A 21,102-nucleotide genomic window follows, 5' to 3' on the forward strand; every position below is an offset into this window, starting at 1 on the left:
CCTCTAATGACTTTCAATATTCCATCTTTGTTCACTTAGATTTTTATAAACAAAATTTTTATCACATAAATTTCATCAAATTAAAGAGATTTTATGATAAATTTTACCATGATTTTTCAAGCAAATTCCCATTATATAAATTTTAAATTGTCTTTAAAGTCCTCATACAAAATTTCATAGGGATTTTATTTTTATAACAATCCCGTTTATTTTGAACTATCATTTCACAATATGGATTATTTAAATTTCTCATGACATTTTAATTACACTATATTATGTAATACACATGGTAGAACTTTCATTACCCAATTTTATTCTTGTAACAACTTTCATTATGAAATTTTTGGGTCATTATAACTTTTCACAAATGAAATTTGCATTATACGATTCAACTCGTTTTAAATTTCTTATGATAGTTTTGCATTGATTTTTTCAAGAAATTCACAAACTTATATCTTGTAACTGTCTTGAAATCCTCATGCAAAACCTCATAGAAATTCTAATTTTTTTTTAAACACAAAAAAATTGTTTATTTCGATTTCTCAATTCGCAATATCGTCATTTTAATTTACCATGATATTTTCGTTACACGATATTAAATAAGGAACATGATAAAAATTTTCATTACGCAAATTTTTATTCTCAAAACAACTAGCATTATTCATATTGATACCTCATAACAAATTTCGACATTCAATTCACTTATTTTAAATTTCCTCATAAGCAAAATTTTATTTTTGATCTTTATAAAAAAAATTTATTTTGCTTCCTCATGACAATCGATTATATTTTTATAATAAACTTAAAAATATAAACGTTATTATCTTGGTTTCCTATGATATTTCTCACTACTTAATTTTAAGCATTTAAAGAACGATTTATGTTACACGGGTTGGTTTATTTCAAATTTTCTCGTAAATTATTTTACAACTTAAACCGACCCGACGTATCGTAACAACTATCGTTTTAGTGGAAAATTTTAGCGAAGAAATTGTTGTGATTCACAACTTGAAACTCAATATTTTTCTAAAATCTTTACGTTTCAAATATTCGTAGGAACCTCCTAAATAACTTTCTCTAACTACTATAACAACCTTTTCACGGACATGAGTTTGCTAAACATGAACAATCCATGGTAGTTCACGAAAGTTCCGTTTTCTCGCAAAACAAATATATATATATATATATATATATATATATATATATATATATATTTGTAATTTTATTATCAAAAGTTTCATGAATTTTTCAATCATTATTTATAAATTATGATATTTTCAAATTTAAAACTTATTATTAGTCAAAATTTCCCTAAACACAACCACAAGTTTCCAAACACCTGTATTCCATCTCAAACTACCACCTTAAATCAAACCATCCTTCCACTTCAAAGTTTTCCCACACAATCAAAATTTTCCTCAAAATGAACGAAACCTAACATATTAAAGTTATACCCTCATCAACTTAAACCCCATGCAAATCCAAGGTGTATAAAATCAACCCAACAAAAAGCCCTAAATACCGACACTTTTACGCCATGAAAACCTATCAAACTCACTATCCTGATATTCCGAAGATGCCAAAAACACATCCACAAATGCCTTGAACATATACAAACCAAGTTTACCCCACTATGACTCAATCCTTCGACTCATGCTAAGTCAAATCACAAACAATGTCGCCACACCGTTCCCATAGAGTTTGATACCAAAATAGTAACCCAAACACTCCTTGCAAAATACATGTATAAACCAAATCTCAACCCAAACTAGTCAAGGTCGACTTATCCAACCCAATCAACTTAACCCGAACTCAAATAGGCAAACATCATCCAAATAGCCCAACCACTACTCACACAAGTCATCTAAGCCTAACCCACTCAAACGACCTAAACTCAACAAACCCCATCAATCCAACTCAAGAAGACCCAACTACACAAGACACCCGAAACACACTCACTCTTCACAAAATTTCCAAACCATTCACCATCCGAAGCCTAAAACCTCTCCATACACACGCAAGCGTCATGCTTCCCATTAACACACACACACACAACTAGTGTATTTATAATGACCTCATGTGCTCAAATTGCATTTTTTTAAATTATAAACTCATTCAAGAATAACGATTTACACATCGCGCTCATACTTTATAAATCATTTTTGTAGAATATAATATTGTCATGACAACTATACACACTCATAATTTTATTATGAGGATTTGTTTTCAAAGATTATTAAACAATTATATACGTGTTCTCAAGATTATAAATATTGTCACCTAAGGTGATAATCTCATCATAACTTTATAAATACGAGGCTTCATTTTGAATGTCGAATTCGAGGTTTATTCAATAACAAATTTCCACTTTCATTATTTTGCATAAACTCAATGATCATGACTTTACAAATCTCTTTTTTTTGGGACACACTCGTAAATGCTTCATACACTAGATATTGTAACATGAATTTTGTTTGATAACAATATCTGCGAATTTTTTATCGCAAGCATCATTTCTTTCATGATTTATTATCATCACAACAGCTTTACGTATGCAAAATTCCTTTAACAATTTAACTTTCAAGATTTTTGTTTTATTACAATTTAGATGTTTCTCTAACTACGTGTTACCGCGATGCTTTGTTATTATATACATTTTCTTGGAAACGATAGAACGGTTTTACTTGAGACTTCATTTTCGATATTTTCAAAAGAGTATATGATACGCGATTTCATATTTCGTCATTACTCCGAGTCTCACTGTTATTATGATTTTCTTTTCAGTTGATGAGATGTTTCGATGGAAATTTTATGCACAAGAGATTTCATTTTGTTTTTTTGATTATTCATGACCGAATTCAAGCTATTCAATAACAATTTGAGTACTACTTTCCAAACCTCATTTTCGTTAAAAACTTCGTTTGCATTTTAAACGATATTTTCATGTCAATGTTGTTCATGTTTGAGTATTATGCTTTTTCAAGCAAAACAATTCTATCCATTTTTCCACATCACTTCATTTACTCAATCGACGGCCATGTGTGGATGTCCGCAAGTTTTGCGCTGTTGGGAACTGTACTCTATCCTGATTATGTATATGGTTTCACAATAGAAGCTGTGTTCACATTTTTTCACATTTCATCGCTTGTTTTGTCAAGTTAACCAAAATTTATATTGAGATTTTGTGCTTGATACATGCTTATGTCACCCCATAGAACTCACCTCATTCTCATGATATTTAATCATATTTCACCCAATCATATCATCAAATGCTTATAACCTCAAGTTAGTTCACGTATGAAGCTCATCGTACGATATTATTGTTAATGGCATCTTTGTTTATTTCAACCTCATGTACTCACTTATTGGATCTCTCCTTTCCACTTGTCGGAGTCCTCAATATCGGGTTTCGTTTATCGATTTTATTTAGTGCCTCGATTTATAAACTTTGACATTTATCATGATGACTTTTGACTCCAAATCTCATTTCATATTGTTTACCCTAAGTTTATTTATTTATTTATTTATTTATTTGATCGTCGTTACTTATTTGAAACAAATTATTATATCATAGGATTTTTTTTTTGTTTCACTTATTTATCTCATTTTTCCTTCTTATTTAAAAGCCAACCTCAAAAATTTTTCAACCGCTAGTATTGGTTTGTCAATATTGGTAAAAATCCAACAGATTTTATGTACGTTTCTAATGTTTAAGATTTCAAAATAAATATGTATTTTAAACCACACAATGGGACGAATCATGCGGACCATACGACGATCTAAATAATTATGGGTGCACACTTAATTATCGAAATCCCCGTATGGAAGCCATAGTAAGTGCGGTTGTGTGCGATAACTCATTCCCGAGAATGATAGGGGTAAACGGTAGAAATGCGAGTTATGATAAGGGTATGGTGGATACGCCGCTGGTATATCCTATATATAAGTGCCTTTATTATGTTTCTCATTTGTGGCATTTTTTCAAGTCATGCAAGGATTTGACATTACTCTTTTCTTAAATTCTTTCTTACATTGCTTTACTAAAAGAAACATTCATTAGTAATTACCTTTTCCCTTAAGTTTATTTTAATTTCGGGATGAAATTTCCAAAAAGATGGGTCAATTTTGGGTCCTATTTGTATTCGTTTGTGTATTTGTTTATCATGTAAACCGACCCGATTTATATCCCGAACATTTCAAATATATAAAATATTGGATTTTATGCTACTAAATCATTCCCGCTTGTTCAATTCGAAAAATCCCTTTTACGGATTCGAAAACGCCTTCAAAACGCTCAAATTACATCAAAAACGAACTTTCGGGAAGCAAAACGAACCACGCAAGACGAGCTAGACCAAACCCCACCCTCTTGGGCGCCGCGCGGCCATGGGGGCTAGGGCGGTCGCGTAGTGCGGCCTCAGACTTGCAGTCACCAATCCGTTTTTTGTTGTTATATATCACATGTTTGACCCTCTAAACCAATCAAAATGCTTGGAAATCTCGAAAGCAACCTTATGGATAACCCTAACACCTTATCCTTCATAAAACTAAGCCTCACCACTCATTTGAACCTGCTTATACTCATCAAACACTCTCAACCTAAGTTCTAAGCTCCAACTTTCAAGTTCTTACTTGTTTGACCTTCAAGAGTCAAACAAGAGTTTCCTTTGATTTCTACTAACTTCATGTGATTCAAACTTGTTGTTGCAACATATATATAATATACACCCCTTGTTACCTTTGCTGGTTACTTCTCCGGTCTCGGTCGGTGGAGTGTCGGGCCTCGTAAGTCATGGCTACGTGGAGGACTCACGTGGTCCTTGATATATATATATATATATATATATATATATATATATATATATATATTGTAACATCCTGAAATTTCTAGAAAAATGATAGTAAAATATTATTTATTTATGAAGGAAAAGTTTACTTGAGTTAGTAGAGATGTAATAAAATAATAAAGATGGTTCAAGTAGGCTAATTAGATGGAGTTAAGTATAGACCAAAAATGAAAGATGGGCCTTAGGTCCATGGGCTTAAGGGATCATAAATACCCCTTACACCCTAATCCTTTCCATTTCCATCCATCTTATCCACCTTATTCTCTACACACTCAAACACACACACACACACACACACCTAGCCACAATCGCCCGCGAGCTAAAGGAGCAACCTGAGACCCAAACCGAGCCCATGTCTTAATAGATCTTGCACGTACTAGCTATATACAAGATTTGAAGTTCATAACCAAGTTAACCGTGACCTAGAGAACATATAAAGGTATGTTCTTCATATTAAAGTTTACGTTTTTATGAACGGTTAGCCTTGATACTTAAACCTAGAGTAGATCGGGTATAAACGAGTATTAAAGTAACAAACTTGATGTTAGAAACGAACTTAACGAACTTATGGCTGCATATGTCTCGTTTAAAATAAACCTTAGATCTAGTATTGAACGTTTTTAGCTTAAAGGTCCAAACTTTATACTTTTCCGGGCTGAGTTTTACCCGAAAATGATCATGGGAATGTTCACGGGTTTGGTTAATATCATATCAAGGGGTTACACGTTAAAACGAATATGGTTATGGGGGTTGAGAAAGAACCCGTAGCTGCTGCTGCAAGTTCGCTTGCATGCAAGTTCGACAGGCAAGTTCGCTGCTACATGTTCGCTACTATAAATTCGCTTGTTACTAAGTTCGCTTATCAATAAGTTCGCTTAAATATTTAAGTTTGCTAATCAGTAAGTTCGCTTACATATTTAAGTAGGCTTATCAATAGGTTCGCTTATCAGTAGGTTCGCTTACATATTTAAGTTCACCTATCAATAAGTTTGCTTACATATTTAAGTTCGCCCATCAGTAAGTTCGCTTACATTCAAGTTCGTTTACATTGAGACCCGTATACATGTACGTGTATACACTTGATGGTATGCGTTGTAAGGACTTAAGAGATAAAATGCAAGAAAGTTAAAATAAAGGAAAGACCATAAAAATACTAAGTAAAAGTAAGCTAATACTAGGCCATTAGATTAGATCAGATGAGTATTGATACGTATAACTCATATAGAGTTAGCCGAGCTCACTTAAGGAAAGATTATCGGAGAAAGAAGCAGAGTTCAGGTGAGTTTCTAGCCCTATTTCCTTGTTATGTTTTCGGGGCTATGTGCATACTCGATGTGAAGTGTGAATACACTTACCTTAAGTGGTAAGTGTATGCCATAGATGTTATACAAGGTAGCTATTATATAATGCTTGTCGGTGCGTGAACGATATTCGGATATTGCATGTATCGTCAAGGATAGTGATTGCCTAGTGGTTATTAGTGGGTATAAATGTTATGATGTGAATTGCTTATTATGTAAATAATGAACTGATAGGAAGTGTGTTATAGACAAGTAGAAGTTGAGTGTGATAGAAGTGGATAGGGGTCTATCAAGAGTGTTAAAGTGGCAAAGTGGCATAACGTGATTCGTTATTAAAGTGGCAATGTGGCATAACGTTATTCGTTATTAAAGTGGCAAAGTAGCATAACGTAATTCTTATTAAAGTGGCATAACGTTATTCGTTATTAAAGTGGCAAAGTAGCATAACGTTATTCCTTATTAAAGTGGCAAAGTGGCATAACGTTATTCATTATTAAAGTGGCATAACGTTATTCGTTATTAAAGTGGCTAAGCTGGAGGGGTAAATAAGAGGTTAAGTGGTAAGGTGAGCAGGTCAGATAGTGGACTATGTGTCTTCGGATACGTATATATTACATGTAGTGGTTGTATGATAAGTTGCTTGATTAACTAGAACTCACTTAGCGTAGCTGACTTTTAGTATGCACGCAGGTGATCAGACTGAAGAGCTAGGATGAGGATGGCACATGGCATGGATTTAACGGCTGGCATATGAAGATGGAAGAAATGATGTTTTAAATATAATGTTTTTTGTTATGGTATAAAAGAAAATATTTAATGTTTTGTAACGAATGCTTTAAGTTAACGTTTCCGTGAAAGTTTTAATTAACTCTAATTGTAAGAGCTGCGATTATGTGTAAATCCGACGTTAAAGTAGGGCTACCGGGTACGGGGCCTTACATATATATATGTGTGTGTTTATATTTATATATAACTTGTTTATGCTTATTAACCATGCTTAACTTCTACTCATTTTAGTTTGTCTTTCATATTTATGAAGTTCCATGGTTATGGGTTTGTAGAGACTAGCCTCGATTTAACCTTAAATAGCTCCAACCCGTAAAGCGAACTTTGTTTGCTAGTTTTGTTAAATAATTGTTTAACCACGCCTTATGTTAGATTTAAGTTTCTAAAATAATTTTTATAAGTTCCATGGTTATGGTTTTGGAGAATCTAACCTCGGTCTTAACTCGAAACAAGATCCGAACCGAAAACCAAACTTTTGTTTAAAGACTTTATTGTTGACTTTTTGATTTTAAAACTTAAGTATCATCATTTATAAATTATTATACAAGTTCTTTGATGTTTGGGCATGTATTAACCATTCTTGATCTTATTCCGAGATGAAAACCGAACCAAACCGAACTAAACCGATTTCACTCGCTTCAGCCACACTAGTGTGTTTCTAGCTACCAAGACTTGTAAATTTCTCTAAAAATAGTTTATAAACTGATTTAAAATATTTTCTCAAAGTACTTGGAATGTTGAGTCCAACTTGATCTTATAACAAAGTTTGGACGACAAAACATAACGCTCGCTTAACGGACGTTGTTAGTTCTAAAACAATAGAACTACATACTTGGTTAAGTCTTATTAAATTTTATTGAGTTTTCTCATAACATTCATTATTTTGGAAAGTTGACTTTGGATTTGACCAATTATCAAGACCCGAATCAACAACCCGAAACACTCGTTAAAACCCGTTTTAGTATCTATATTATAAAGGGGCTTGCATTTTAACCCACCTTATTACTTAACATAGGTTGAGTAAATATTAAGGGCTAGATACTTTAACCTGGTTTCGAGCAAACTTATATTTTTAAAAGACTATTATTATCTTTTTCTTAAATATTTACATTTTAACCCTTAAACTTTAAATTGTTTACATTTTCTATCATTTATTTTATTTAAAGACTTCCTAAACAACCTTTCTATTACAAGACTTCCTTCCATCTAGACTTTACTCGTTAAACCTCATCCTTCCGGTTACTCGTCATTTTACCAAATCAAGTTTGTTACTTGAACGTGAGTACTTTCATACCTTGTTTTCCATCTTTTGTTTTGGGGGTGATATTGCATACTTATTCAAACTAAATGCTTTATACTTGGGTCTTTAACCACAAACGTAATTGTATACTTTACTTAAATAATTGCTCGTTTTGGTGTTTTATGCTTACATGCTTATATACTTACGTGTTTACCGCTTTTGGTTGGTTGATTAACAAATCCAAGCTATTTGGTATTCTTTTATAGCAAGGTGTCGTTAATGTATTCTTATTAACGATTTCATATAAAATCCGAGTCTATTTGGTATTCTCTTATAGACGGTGTCGTTAGTGTATTCTTATTAATTATTTCATATAAAATCCGAGTCTATTTGGTAATCTTTTATAGACGGTGTCATGAATGTACTCTTATTAACGATTTCATTATCTAAATTGTTGCTTTTATTTATTGTTTCGTATACAAGTTGTGGAATTTCCTATTATATACTTATTGTTAAAAACTATGAAATTGCTCACCAACCTTTGTGTTGACAAATTCTATTTTATGCAATGTTACAGGTTTGAATTTAGATTGACTCAAGACCTTGAAGAAAAATGTTGTCAAGACTATTAGGATATTAGCAAAACGAACGATATATTATTTGCTATGTTTGAATTCGGTTATTGTATGAACAAGTTATGTGACGTGTCATGATTTTATGAATTTAAATGAGTTGATTAAATATTGTCACTTTAATAGTGTCTTTGGTGTTTTGGGCAATCTGTTGCAGTTGCACCCGGGCATGTTCTGCCGCCTTTGGTCGGGGTGTGACAGATTGGTATCAGAGTCACAAGACTATATGATAGGTGGTTAGACGTAACAACCTAGTATAGTTTTTGATTTAGGGTCCTTATACGAGTTGCCTATACGTGTTTACCCTATTCGATTGTTCGTTACACTTATTCATTTATATACTTATTTATTTCAACAAAATCATAAATATACACATACATACACTCTCATAATAATCTAAGGTATCCTTACCTTACCTTACCTTACCGCAAAAACATTAGTTGTTATTGTGTTTATGGATCATGAGCTTAACTTGGATCCCGTTGTTTCTAATCTCCTTAATGATTGTCTCATAGGCGACGACAACTTTAAGTATTCGAATGCGAGCGTTTTGGTCGCCATCCAAATTTTGGTGTTGAAATATAAGAGCCACGGTGGTACGTGGACTAATGTTTTGACATCACGTTGTATCTCGATTTATTATTTTGTCATTATCGCTATTTGAGTCGAAAACATGAAAAAGACGCGGTGATTACGTGCACATGTTCGACTCCATGTTTTACCTCATTTTTTATTTAAGATTTATTGTCGAGACGTCAAGTCATGGTGGTTCATGCATGATTTTTCCGCCTTTAAATGTTAAGACATTATTTACAAGTTTCAAGGATTTAAATAAATTTTCCTATTATTTAATCATATTAACCATCAATCACAAAATTCTCATTTATATAATTTTATTTTTCCGTTATGATTAATTCTCATATGTTTTGATTTCACAGAGTAAAGTTATTTTCATTTTGATTTCGCACCATTATTTTCATTACAAGGTTTCGTCTATTGTGATTTTCCTTCAATTTAAGTTAATATATTTTAAACTACTTCTAATGAATTTCAATATTCCATCTTTGTTCACTTAGATTTTTATAAACAAAATTTTTATCACATAAATTTCATCAAATTAAAGAGGTTTTATGATAAATTTTACCTTGATTTTTCAAGCAAATTCCCATTATATAAATTTTAAATTGTCTTTAAAGTCCTCATACAAAATTTCATAGGGATTTTATTTTTATAACAATCCCGTTTATTTTGAACTATCATTTCACAATATGGATTATTTAAATTTCTCATGACATTTTAGTTACACTATATTATGTAATACACATGGTAGAACTTTCATTACCCAATTTTATTCTTGTAACAACTTTCATTATGAAATTTTTGGGTCATTATAACTTTTCACAAATGAAATTTGCATTATACGATTCAACTCGTTTTAAATTTCTTATGATATTTTTGCCTTGATTTTTTCAAGAAATTCACAAACTTATATCTTGTAACTGTCTTGAAATCCTCATGCAAAACCTCATAGAAATTCTTTTTTTTTAAAACACAAAAAAATTGTTTATTTCGATTTCTCGATTCGCAATATCGTCATTTTAATTTACCATGATATTTCCGTTACACGATATTAAATAAGGAACATGATAAAAATTTTCATTACGCAAATTTTTATTCTCAAAACAACTAGCATTATTCATATTGATACCTCATAACAAATTTCGACATTTAATTCACTTATTTTAAATTTCCTCATAAGCAAAATTTTATTTTTGATCTTTATAAAAAATTTTATTTTGCATCCTCATGACAATCGATTTTATTTTTATAATAAACTTAAAAATACAAACATTATTATCTTGGTTTCCTATGATATTTCTCACTACTTAATTTTAAGCATTTGAAGAACGATTTATGTTACACGGGTTGTTTTATTTCAAATTTTCTCGTAAATTATTTTACAACTTAAACCGACCCGACGTATCGTAACAACTATCGTTTTAGTGGAAAATTTTAGCGAAGAAATTGTTGTGATTCACAACTTGAAACTCAATATTTTTCTAAAATCTTTACGTTTCAAATATTCGTAGGAACCTCCTAAATAACTTTCTCTAACTACTATAACAACCTTTTCACGAACTTGAGTTTGCTAAACATGAACAATCCATGGTGGTTCACGAAAGTTCCGTTTTCTCGCAAAACAAATATATATATATATATATATATATATATATATATATATATAATTTGTAATTTTATTATCAAAAGTTTCATGAATTTTTCAATCATTATTTATAAATTATGATATTTTCAAATTTAAAATTTATTATTAGTCAAAATTTCCCTAAACACAACCACAAGTTTCCAAACACCTGTATTCCATCTCAAACTACCACCTTAAATCAAACCATCCTTCCACTTCAAAGTTTTCCCACACAATCAAATTTTTCCTCAAAATGAACGAAACCTAACATATTAAAGTTATACCCTCATCAACTTAAACCCCATGCAAATCCAAGGTGTATAAAATCAACCCAACAAAAAGCCCTAAATACCGACACTTTTACGCCATGAAAACCTATCAAACTCACTATCCTGATATTCCGAAGATGCCAAAAACACATCCACAAATGCCTTGAACATATACAAACCAAGTTTACCCCACTATGACTCAATCCTTCGACTCATGCTAAGTCAAATCACAAACAATGTCGCCACACCGTTCCCATAGAGTTTGATACCAAAATAGTAACCCAAACACTCCATGCAAAATACATGTATAAACCAAATCTCAACCCAAACTAGTCAAGGTCGACTTATCCAACCCAATCAACTTAACCCGAACTCAAATAAGCAAACATCATCCAAATAGCCCAACCACTACTCACACAAGTCATCTAAGCCTAACCCACTCAAACGACCTAAACTCAACAAACCCCATCAATCCAACTCAAGAAGACCCAACTACACAAGACACCCGAAACACACTCACTCTTCACAAAATTTCCAAACCATTCACCATCCGAAGCCTAAAACCTCTCCATACACACGCAAGCGTCATGCTTCCCATTAACACACACACACAACTAGTGTATTTATAATGACCTCATGTGCTCAAATATTCATTTTTTTAAATTATAAACTCATTCAAGAATAACGATTTACACATCGCGCTCATATTTTATAAATCATTTTTGTAGAATATAATATTGTCATGACAACTATACACACTCATAATTTTGTTATGAGGATTTGTTTTCAAAGATTATTAAACAATTATATACGTGTTCTCAAGATTATAAATATTGTCACCTAAGGTGATAATCTCATCATAACTTTATAAATACGAGGCTTCATTTTGAATGTCGAATTTGAGGTTTATTCAATAACAAATTTTCACTTTCATTATTTTGCATAAACTCAATGATCATGACTTTACAAATCTCTTTTTTTTTGGGACACACTCGTAAATGCTTCATACACTAGATATTGTAACATGAATTTTTTTTTATAACAATATCTGCGAATTTTTTATCGCAAGCATCATTTCTTTCATGATTTATTATCATCACAACAGCTTTACGTATGCAAAATTCCTTTAACAATTTAACTTTCAAGATTTTTGTTTTATAACAATTTAGATGTTTCTCTAACTACGCGTTACCGCGATGCTTTGTTATTATATACATTTTCTTGGAAACGATAGAACGGTTTTACTTGAGACTTCATTTTCGATATTTTCAAAAGAGTATATGATACGCGATTTCATATTTCGTCATTACTCCAAGTCTCACTGTTATTATGATTTTCTTTTTAGTTGATGAGATGTTTCGATGGAAATTTTATGCACAAGAGATTTCATTTTGTTTTTTTGATTATTCATGACCGAATTCAAGTTATTCAATAACAATTTGAGTACTACTTTCCAAACCTCATTTTCGTTAAAAATTTCGTTTGCATTTTAAACGATATTTTCATGTCAATGTTGTTCATGTTTGAGTATTATGCTTTTTCAAGCAAAACAATTCTATCCATTTTTCCACATCACTTCATTTACTCAATCGACGGCCATGTGTGGATGTCCGCAAGTTTTGCGCTGTTGGGAACTGTACTCTATCCTGATTATGTATATGGTTTCACAATAGAAGCTGTGTTCACATTTTTTCACATTTCATCGCTTGTTTTGTCAAGTTAACCAAAATTTATATTGAGATTTTGTGCTTGATACATGCTTATGTCACCCCATAGAACTCACCTCATTCTCATGATATTTAATCGTATTTCACCCAATCATATCATCAAATGCTTATAACCTCAAGTTAGTTCACGTATGAAGCTCATCGTACGATATTATTGTTAATGGCATCTTTGTTTATTTCAACCTCATGTACTCACTTATTGGATCTCTCCTTTCCACTTGTCGGAGTCCTCAATATCGGGTTTCGTTTATCGATTTTATTTAGTGCCTCGATTTATAAACTTTGACATTTATCTTGATGACTTTTGACTCCAAATCTCATTTCATATTGTTTACCCTAAATTTATTTATTTATTTATTTGATTGTCGTTACTTATTTGAAACGAATTATTATATCATAGGATTTTTTTTTGTTTCACTTATTTATCTCATTTTTCCTTCTTATTTAAAAGCCAACCTCAAAAATTTTTCAACCGCTAGTATTGGTTTGTCAATATTGGTAAAAATCCAACAGATTTTATGTACGTTTCTAATGTTTAAGATTTCAAATTAAATATGTATTTTAAACCACACAATGGGACGAACCATGCGGACCATACGACGATCTAAATAATTATGGGTGCACACTTAATTATCGAAATCCCCGTATGGAAGCCATAGTAAGTGCGGTTGTGTGCGATAACTCATTCCCGAGAATGATAGGGGAAAACGGTAGAAATGCGAGTTATGATAAGGGTATGGTGGATACGCCGCTGGTATATCCTATATATAAGTGCCTTTATTATGTTTCTCATTTGTGGCATTTTTTCAAGTCATGCAAGGATTTGACATTACTCTTTTCTTAAATTCTTTCTTACATTGCTTTACTAAAAGAAACATTCATTAGTAATTACCTTTTCCCTTAAGTTTATTTTAATTTCGGGATGAAATTTCCAAAAAGATAGGGTCAATTTTCGGTCATATTTGTATTCGTTTGTGTATTTGATTATCATGTAAACCGACCCGATTTATATCCCGAACATTTCAAATATATAAAATATTGGATTTTATGCTACTAAATCGTTCCCGCTTGTTCAATTCAAAAAATCCCTTTTACGGATTCGAAAACGCCTTCAAAACGCTCAAATTACATCAAAAACGAACTTTCGGGAAGCAAAACGAACCACGCAAGACGAGCTAGACCAAACCCCTCCCTCTTGGGCGCCGCGCGGCTATGAGGGCTAGGGTGGTCGCGTAGTGCAGCCTCAGACTTGCAGTCACCAATCCGTTTTTTGTTGTTATATATCACATGTTTGACCCTCTAAACCAATCAAAATGCTTGGAAATCTCGAAAGCAACCTTATGGATAACCCTAACACCTTATCCTTCATAAAACTAAGCCTCACCACTCATTTGAACCTGCTTATACTCATCAAACACTCTTAACCTAAGTTCTAAGCTCCAACTTTCAAGTTCTTACTTGTTTGACCTTCAAGAGTCAAACAAGAGTTTCCTTTGATTTCTACTAACTTCATGTGATTCAAACTTGTTGTTGCAACATATATATAATATACACCCCTTGTTACCTTTGCTGGTTACTTCTCCGGTCTCGGTCGGTGGAGTGTCGGGCCTCGTAAGTCATGGCTACGTGAAGGACTCACGTGGTCCTTGATATATATATTTATATATATATATATATATATATATATATATATATATATTGTAACATCCTGAAATTTCTAGAAAAATGATAGTAAAATATTATTTATTTATGAAGGAAAAGTTTACTTGAGTTAGTAGAGATGTAATAAAATAATAAAGATGGTTCAAGTAGGCTAATTAGATGGAGTTAAGTATAGACCAAAAATGAAAGATGGGCCTTAGGTCCATGGGCTTAAGGGATCATAAATACCCCTTACACCCTAATCCTTTCCATTTCCATCCATCTTATCCACCTTATTCTCTACACACTCAAACACACACACACACACACACCTAGCCACAATCGCCCGCGAGCTAAAGGAGCAACCTGAGACCCAAACCGAGCCCATGTCTTAATAGATCTTGCACGTACTAGCTATATACAAGATTTGAAGTTCATAACCAAGTTAACCGTGACCTAGAGAACATATAAAGGTATGTTCTTCATATTAAAGTTTACGTTTTTATGAACGGTTAGCCTTGATACTTAAACCTAGAGTAGATCGGGTATAAACGAGTATTAAAGTAACAAACTTGATGTTAGAAACGAACTTAACGAACTTATGGCTGCATATGTCTCGTTTAAAATAAACCTTAGATCTAGTATTGAACGTTTTTAGCTTAAAGGTCCAAACTTTATACTTTTCCGGGCCGAGTTTTACCCGAAAATGATCATGGGAATGTTCACGGGTTTGGTTAATATCATATCAAGGGGTTACACGTTAAAACGAATATGGTTATGGGGGTTGAGAAAGAACCCGTAGCTGCTGCTGCAAGTTCGCTTGCATGCAAGTTCGACAGGCAAGTTCGCTGCTACATGTTCGCTACTATAAATTCGCTTGTTACTAAGTTCGCTTATCAATAAGTTCGCTTAAATATTTAAGTTTGCTAATCAGTAAGTTCGCTTACATATTTAAGTAGGCTTATCAATAGGTTCGCTTATCAGTAGGTTCGCTTACATATTTAAGTTCACCTATCAATAAGTTTGCTTACATATTTAAGTTCGCCCATCAGTAAGTTCGCTTACATTCAAGTTCGTTTACATTGAGACCCGTATACATGTACGTGTATACACTTGATGGTATGAGTTGTAAGGACTTAAGAGATAAAATGCAAGAAAGTTAAAATAAAGGAAAGACCATAAAAATACTAAGTAAAAGTAAGCTAATACTAGGCCATTAGATTAGATCAGATGAGTATTGATACGTATAACTCATATAGAGTTAGCCGAGCTCACTTAAGGAAAGATTATCGGAGAAAGAAGCAGAGTTCAGGTGAGTTTCTAGCCCTATTTCCTTGTTATGTTTTCGGGGCTGTGTGCATACTCGATGTGAAGTGTGAATACACTTACCTTAAGTGGTAAGTGTATGCCATAGATGTTATACAAGGTAGCTATTATATAATGCTTGTCGGTGGGTGAACGATCTTCGGATATTGCATGTATCGTCAAGGATAGTGATTGCCTAGTGGTTATTAGTGGGTATAAATGCTATGATGTGAATTGCTTATTATGTAAATAATGAACTGATAGGAAGTGTGTTATAGACAAGTAGAAGTTGAGTGTGATAGAAGTGGATAGGGGTCTAGCAAGAGTGTTAAAGTGGCAAAGTGGCAAAACGTGATTCGTTATTAAAGTGGCAAAGTGGCATAACGTTATTCGTTATTAAAGTGGCATAACGTTATTCGTTATTAAAGTGGCAAAGTAGCATAACGTAATTCTTATTAAAGTGGCATAACGTTATTCGTTATTAAAGTGGCAAAGTAGCATAACGTTATTCCTTATTAAAGTGGCAAAGTGGCATAACGTTATTCTTTATTAAAGTGGCATAACGTTATTCGTTATTAAAGTGGCTAAGCTGGAGGGGTAAATAAGAGGTTAAGTGGTAAGGTGAGAAGGTCAGATAGTGGACTATGTGTCTTCGGATACGTATATATTACATGTAGTGGTTGTATGATAAGTTGCTTGATTAACTAGAACTCACTTAGCGTAGCTGACTTTTAGTATGCACGCAGGTGATCAGACTGAAGAGCTAGGATGAGGATGGCACATGGCATGGATTGGACGGCTGGCATCTGAAGATGGAAAAAATGATGTTTTAAATATAATGTTTTTTGTTATGGTATAAAAGAAAATATTTAATGTTTTGTAACGAATGCTTTAAGTTAACGTTTCCGTGAAAGTTTTAATTAACTCTAATTGTAAGAGCTGCGTTTATGTGTAAATCCGACGTTAAAGTAGGGCTACCGGGTACGGGGCCTTACATATATATGTGTGTGTGTGTGTATATGTATATATAACTTGTTTATGCTTATTAACCATGCTTAACTTCTACTCATTTTAGTTTGTCTTTCATATTTATGAAGTTCCATGGTTATGGGTTTGTAGAGACTAGCCTCGATTTAACCGTAAATAGCTCCAACCCGTAAAGCGAATTTTGTTTGCTAGTTTTGTTAAATAATTGTTTAACCACGCCTTATGTTAGATTTAAGTTTCTAAAATAATTTTTATATGTTCCATGGTTATGGTTTTGGAGAATCTAACATCGGTCTTAATTCGAAACAAGATCCGAACCGAAAACCAAACTTTTGTTTAAAGACTTTATTGTTGACTTTTTGATTTTAAAACTTAAGTATCATCATTTATAAATTATTATACAAGTTCTTTGATGTTTGGGCATGTATTAACCATTCCTGATCTTATTCCGAGATGAAAACCGAACCAAACCAAACTAAACCGATTTCACTCGCTTCAGGCACACTAGTGTGTTTCTAGCTATCAAGACTTGTATATTTCTCTAAAAATAGTTTATAAACTGATTTAAAATATTTTCTCAAAGTACTTGGAATGTTGAGTCCAACTTGATCTTATAACAAAGTTTGGACGACAAAACATAACGATCGCTTAACGGACGTTGTTAGTTCTAAAACAATAGAACTAAATACTTGGTTAAGTCTTATTAAATTTTATTGAGTTTTCTCATAACATTCATTATTTTGGAAAGTTGACTTTGGATTTGACCAATTATCAAGACCCGAATCAACAACCCGAAACACTCGTTAAAACCCGTTTTAGTATCTATATTATAAAGGGGCTTGCATTTTAACCCACCTTATTACTTAACATAGGTTGAGTAAATATTAAGGGCTAGATACTTTAACCTGGTTTCGAGCAAACTTATATTTTTAAAAGACTATTATTATCTTTTTCTTAAATATTTACATTTTAACCCTTAAACTTTAAATTGTTTACATTTTCTATCATTTATTTTATTTAAAGACTTCCTAGACAACCTTTCTATTACAAGACTTCCTTCCATCTAGACTTTACTCGTTAAACCTCATCCTTCCGGTTACTCGTCATTTTACCAAATCAAGTTTGTTACTTGAACGTGAGTACTTTCATACCCTGTTTTCCATCTTTTGTTTTGGGGGTGATATTGCATACTTATTCAAACTAAATGCTTTATACTTGGGTCTTTAACCACAAACGTAATTGTATACTTTACTTAAATAATTGCTCGTTTTGGTGTTTTATGCTTACATGCTTATATGCTTACGTGTTTACCGCTTTTGGTTGGTTGATTAATAAATCCGAGCTATTTGGTATTCTTTTATAGCAAGGTGTCGTTAATGTATTCTTATTAACGATTTCATATAAAATCCGAGTCTATTTGGTATTCTCTTATAGACGGTGTCGTTAGTGTATTCTTATTAACGATTTCACTATCTAAATTGTTGCTTTTATATATTGTTTCGTATACAAGTTGTGGAATTTCCTATTATATACTTATTGTTGATAACTATGAAATTGCTCACCAACCTTTGTGTTGAAAAATTCTATTTTATGCAATGTTACATGTTTGAATTTAGATTGACTCAAGACCTTGAATAAAAACGTTGTCAAGACTATTAGGATATTAGCAAAATGAACGATATGTTATTTGCTATGTTTGAATTCGGTTATTGTATGAACAAGTTATCTTATGTGTTATGATTTTATGAATTTAAATGAGTTGATTAAATATTGTCACTTTAATAGTGTCTTTGGTGTTTTGGGCAATCCGTTGCACCCCGGCATGTTCCGCCGCCTTTGGTCAGGGTGTGACAACATACCTATTCTGCCAGCTATTCTAGATAAATAGGAACGCAAAAAGGTCCACTACCCCGATCTTTGGTGGAGCTTGGATTTATAAGATTTACAAATCCTACAGTGCCGATAGGGAAGGAACAAGGTGCCCGAAGCCAATACCACTGGATCTTGGTGTTAGTACACGGTTTTGCGTCTCGAGTCTTTGTATCTATCGTTAATGCATTTGTCGTTTTATTTATTTAATAAAATATTAAGTTATCTTTGTAGTTTGTTAAGGTATAGTCTAGTTCGCTAAGAATGTTTAGCGAACTAAATCTAAGTTAATATCCCTCCTGATTCATTAAGGATGTTTAACGAATAAGGGGGTGTTTCGTTAAGTTATTTCATTTATGTGTATGTAACGAAGTGGATTCTAGTTCGTTATGGAATGTTAACGAACTAGATCCATCTTCTATTTATAGTGGCTTTAGTCCACAGTTAATAAAGATTCTGCCTAATATTATCGAACCTCTGTCCAATTCCTCTCTCAAGCTTCAATCTAATTATTATACACATACATACATACAATTAATATATCATATATACAACATACAATCAAGAGTAACTATGAACTAGATCCTTATTAGGTTAATTACATAGATCAGATCTGAGATATGTGTTTAAGATTAATCGAGTTCAAACAAGTGGTATCAGAGCTTTCGGTGCTCTTTGGCTCTTGATTTGATAGCTAACTCGTTATTAGTAGACTATTAATTGTTATTTTGTGTCAAGTTTAGATCTGGTTTGATTTTGAATTGAATTGAGTTGATTCAGAATTGGAAATGGATTGATTGGTTTGGTTTTGAGATTGGTAAGGTATTGATATGATTTGGTTGTGAGGAATTAGAATTTGGACTGTTGATTGATTGATTTGGTTTGGTTTTTGGTTTAACCAAGAAACAAGGGATTGGTTTTGGTAATATTGGTTTTGATTTAAGGTAATTGAGTATACGAGATGGTGAGATTTGGATTCACGTTGTGTTACTGAGTTTTTTGGTAGTTTACGTGAACGATTTGGTTAAGAATTGAGTTAGTAATCCAGATTTGGCTTCTGGGTTTGTGTTCATATGATTTCCAGAATTCTGGAAATTATGAGGTTGAAGGTTTGAAGATTTGAATATTCATCATAATTCATTAATCTTCTTAACTTGATTCATTAATAGTTTGGCTAATTCCTTAATCACATTAGCTAATTCGTTAATATTATCATCTGATTCGTGAACCAATTCGCTAAGTATTCTAATTCGTGTTCACTAGTTCGTGTGACACGTGTCTTACCTCGGTAACTGTATTAAAACAACTTTTGCCACGTGGCATTTGTTGTCAGAGGTTTGTTACAACCGTTGTAACTGCCTAATTCGCTATAGGTTGATTCGTCATCAACTGTAGCTGATTCGCTACTTAAGTCGCTAAGCTTATTATTAGTGATTCGTTATTGATTCGTTAAAGAAAACTTCCTGTTTCGTTACTCAATTCATGAACCAGTTTGTGAACCAGTTCGTTATAAATTGTTTCCAGTTCGTCAAAGTTACTGTTTCAAATTCGTCAAACATCAGTTCTAATTCGTTACCTGATCAATCTTAACTTCGTTAAGTTGTGATTCGTTACTACTGTTCACAGTTAGTTACCTTTACTGTTCACAGTTCGTTAATCTTTTTTCAATTTTAATCCTTAGAGTTTGATAAATTTATCATTTAACAAACATGGCCAGTATGTATGCTTTGGCTTCACAGAATCTGTTAATGCAACAAACGTTGCAATTGGACACTGAGATTGGCTCACATTCGAAATGTCCAAGGTTGATGAAATTTAGCGTCCTCTTTTTCTAACTTTAAACAATGCTCATTTGGCGTTTTACAATACATAACTTTCTTCATAAGCATTTTGCTTGTCTTGAACAACTTTGGATAACACAATACATAACAAACTTTCAAAATATACTTTTTTTTCAATCTTTTCTATCACCCTAAAATATATAACTATTTCTAAGCTCGTAAAAGATGGACATGTGGTGTGTGCTGTTTTGAGTGCATTTAATTCTTACCATCTCAAAGTTTTCAGATTATGGTAATCCTCACTAAGCATTGAATTTCGGTTTCACCGTTTTAAATTATTATATATATAAAAACATGCTAAAGAGGATTATCAAAGCTAGTTGGCCTACCGACACATCCCAAATCAGATATGCAAACTATCCCTTTTATTATTTATTTCAAAAGTATCCGAGAGTTCGTTAGCACATTGATAATAATATTATTTCCTACTTAACGTAGAACAAAAACAATTTCT

This window comes from Bidens hawaiensis, unplaced genomic scaffold (genome assembly GCF_021521415.1).
Source record: "Bidens hawaiensis isolate Kalapana, Puna unplaced genomic scaffold, B.hawaiensis_p1.1 tig00025383_1, whole genome shotgun sequence".
Classification (NCBI taxonomy): Eukaryota; Viridiplantae; Streptophyta; class Magnoliopsida; order Asterales; family Asteraceae; genus Bidens; species Bidens hawaiensis.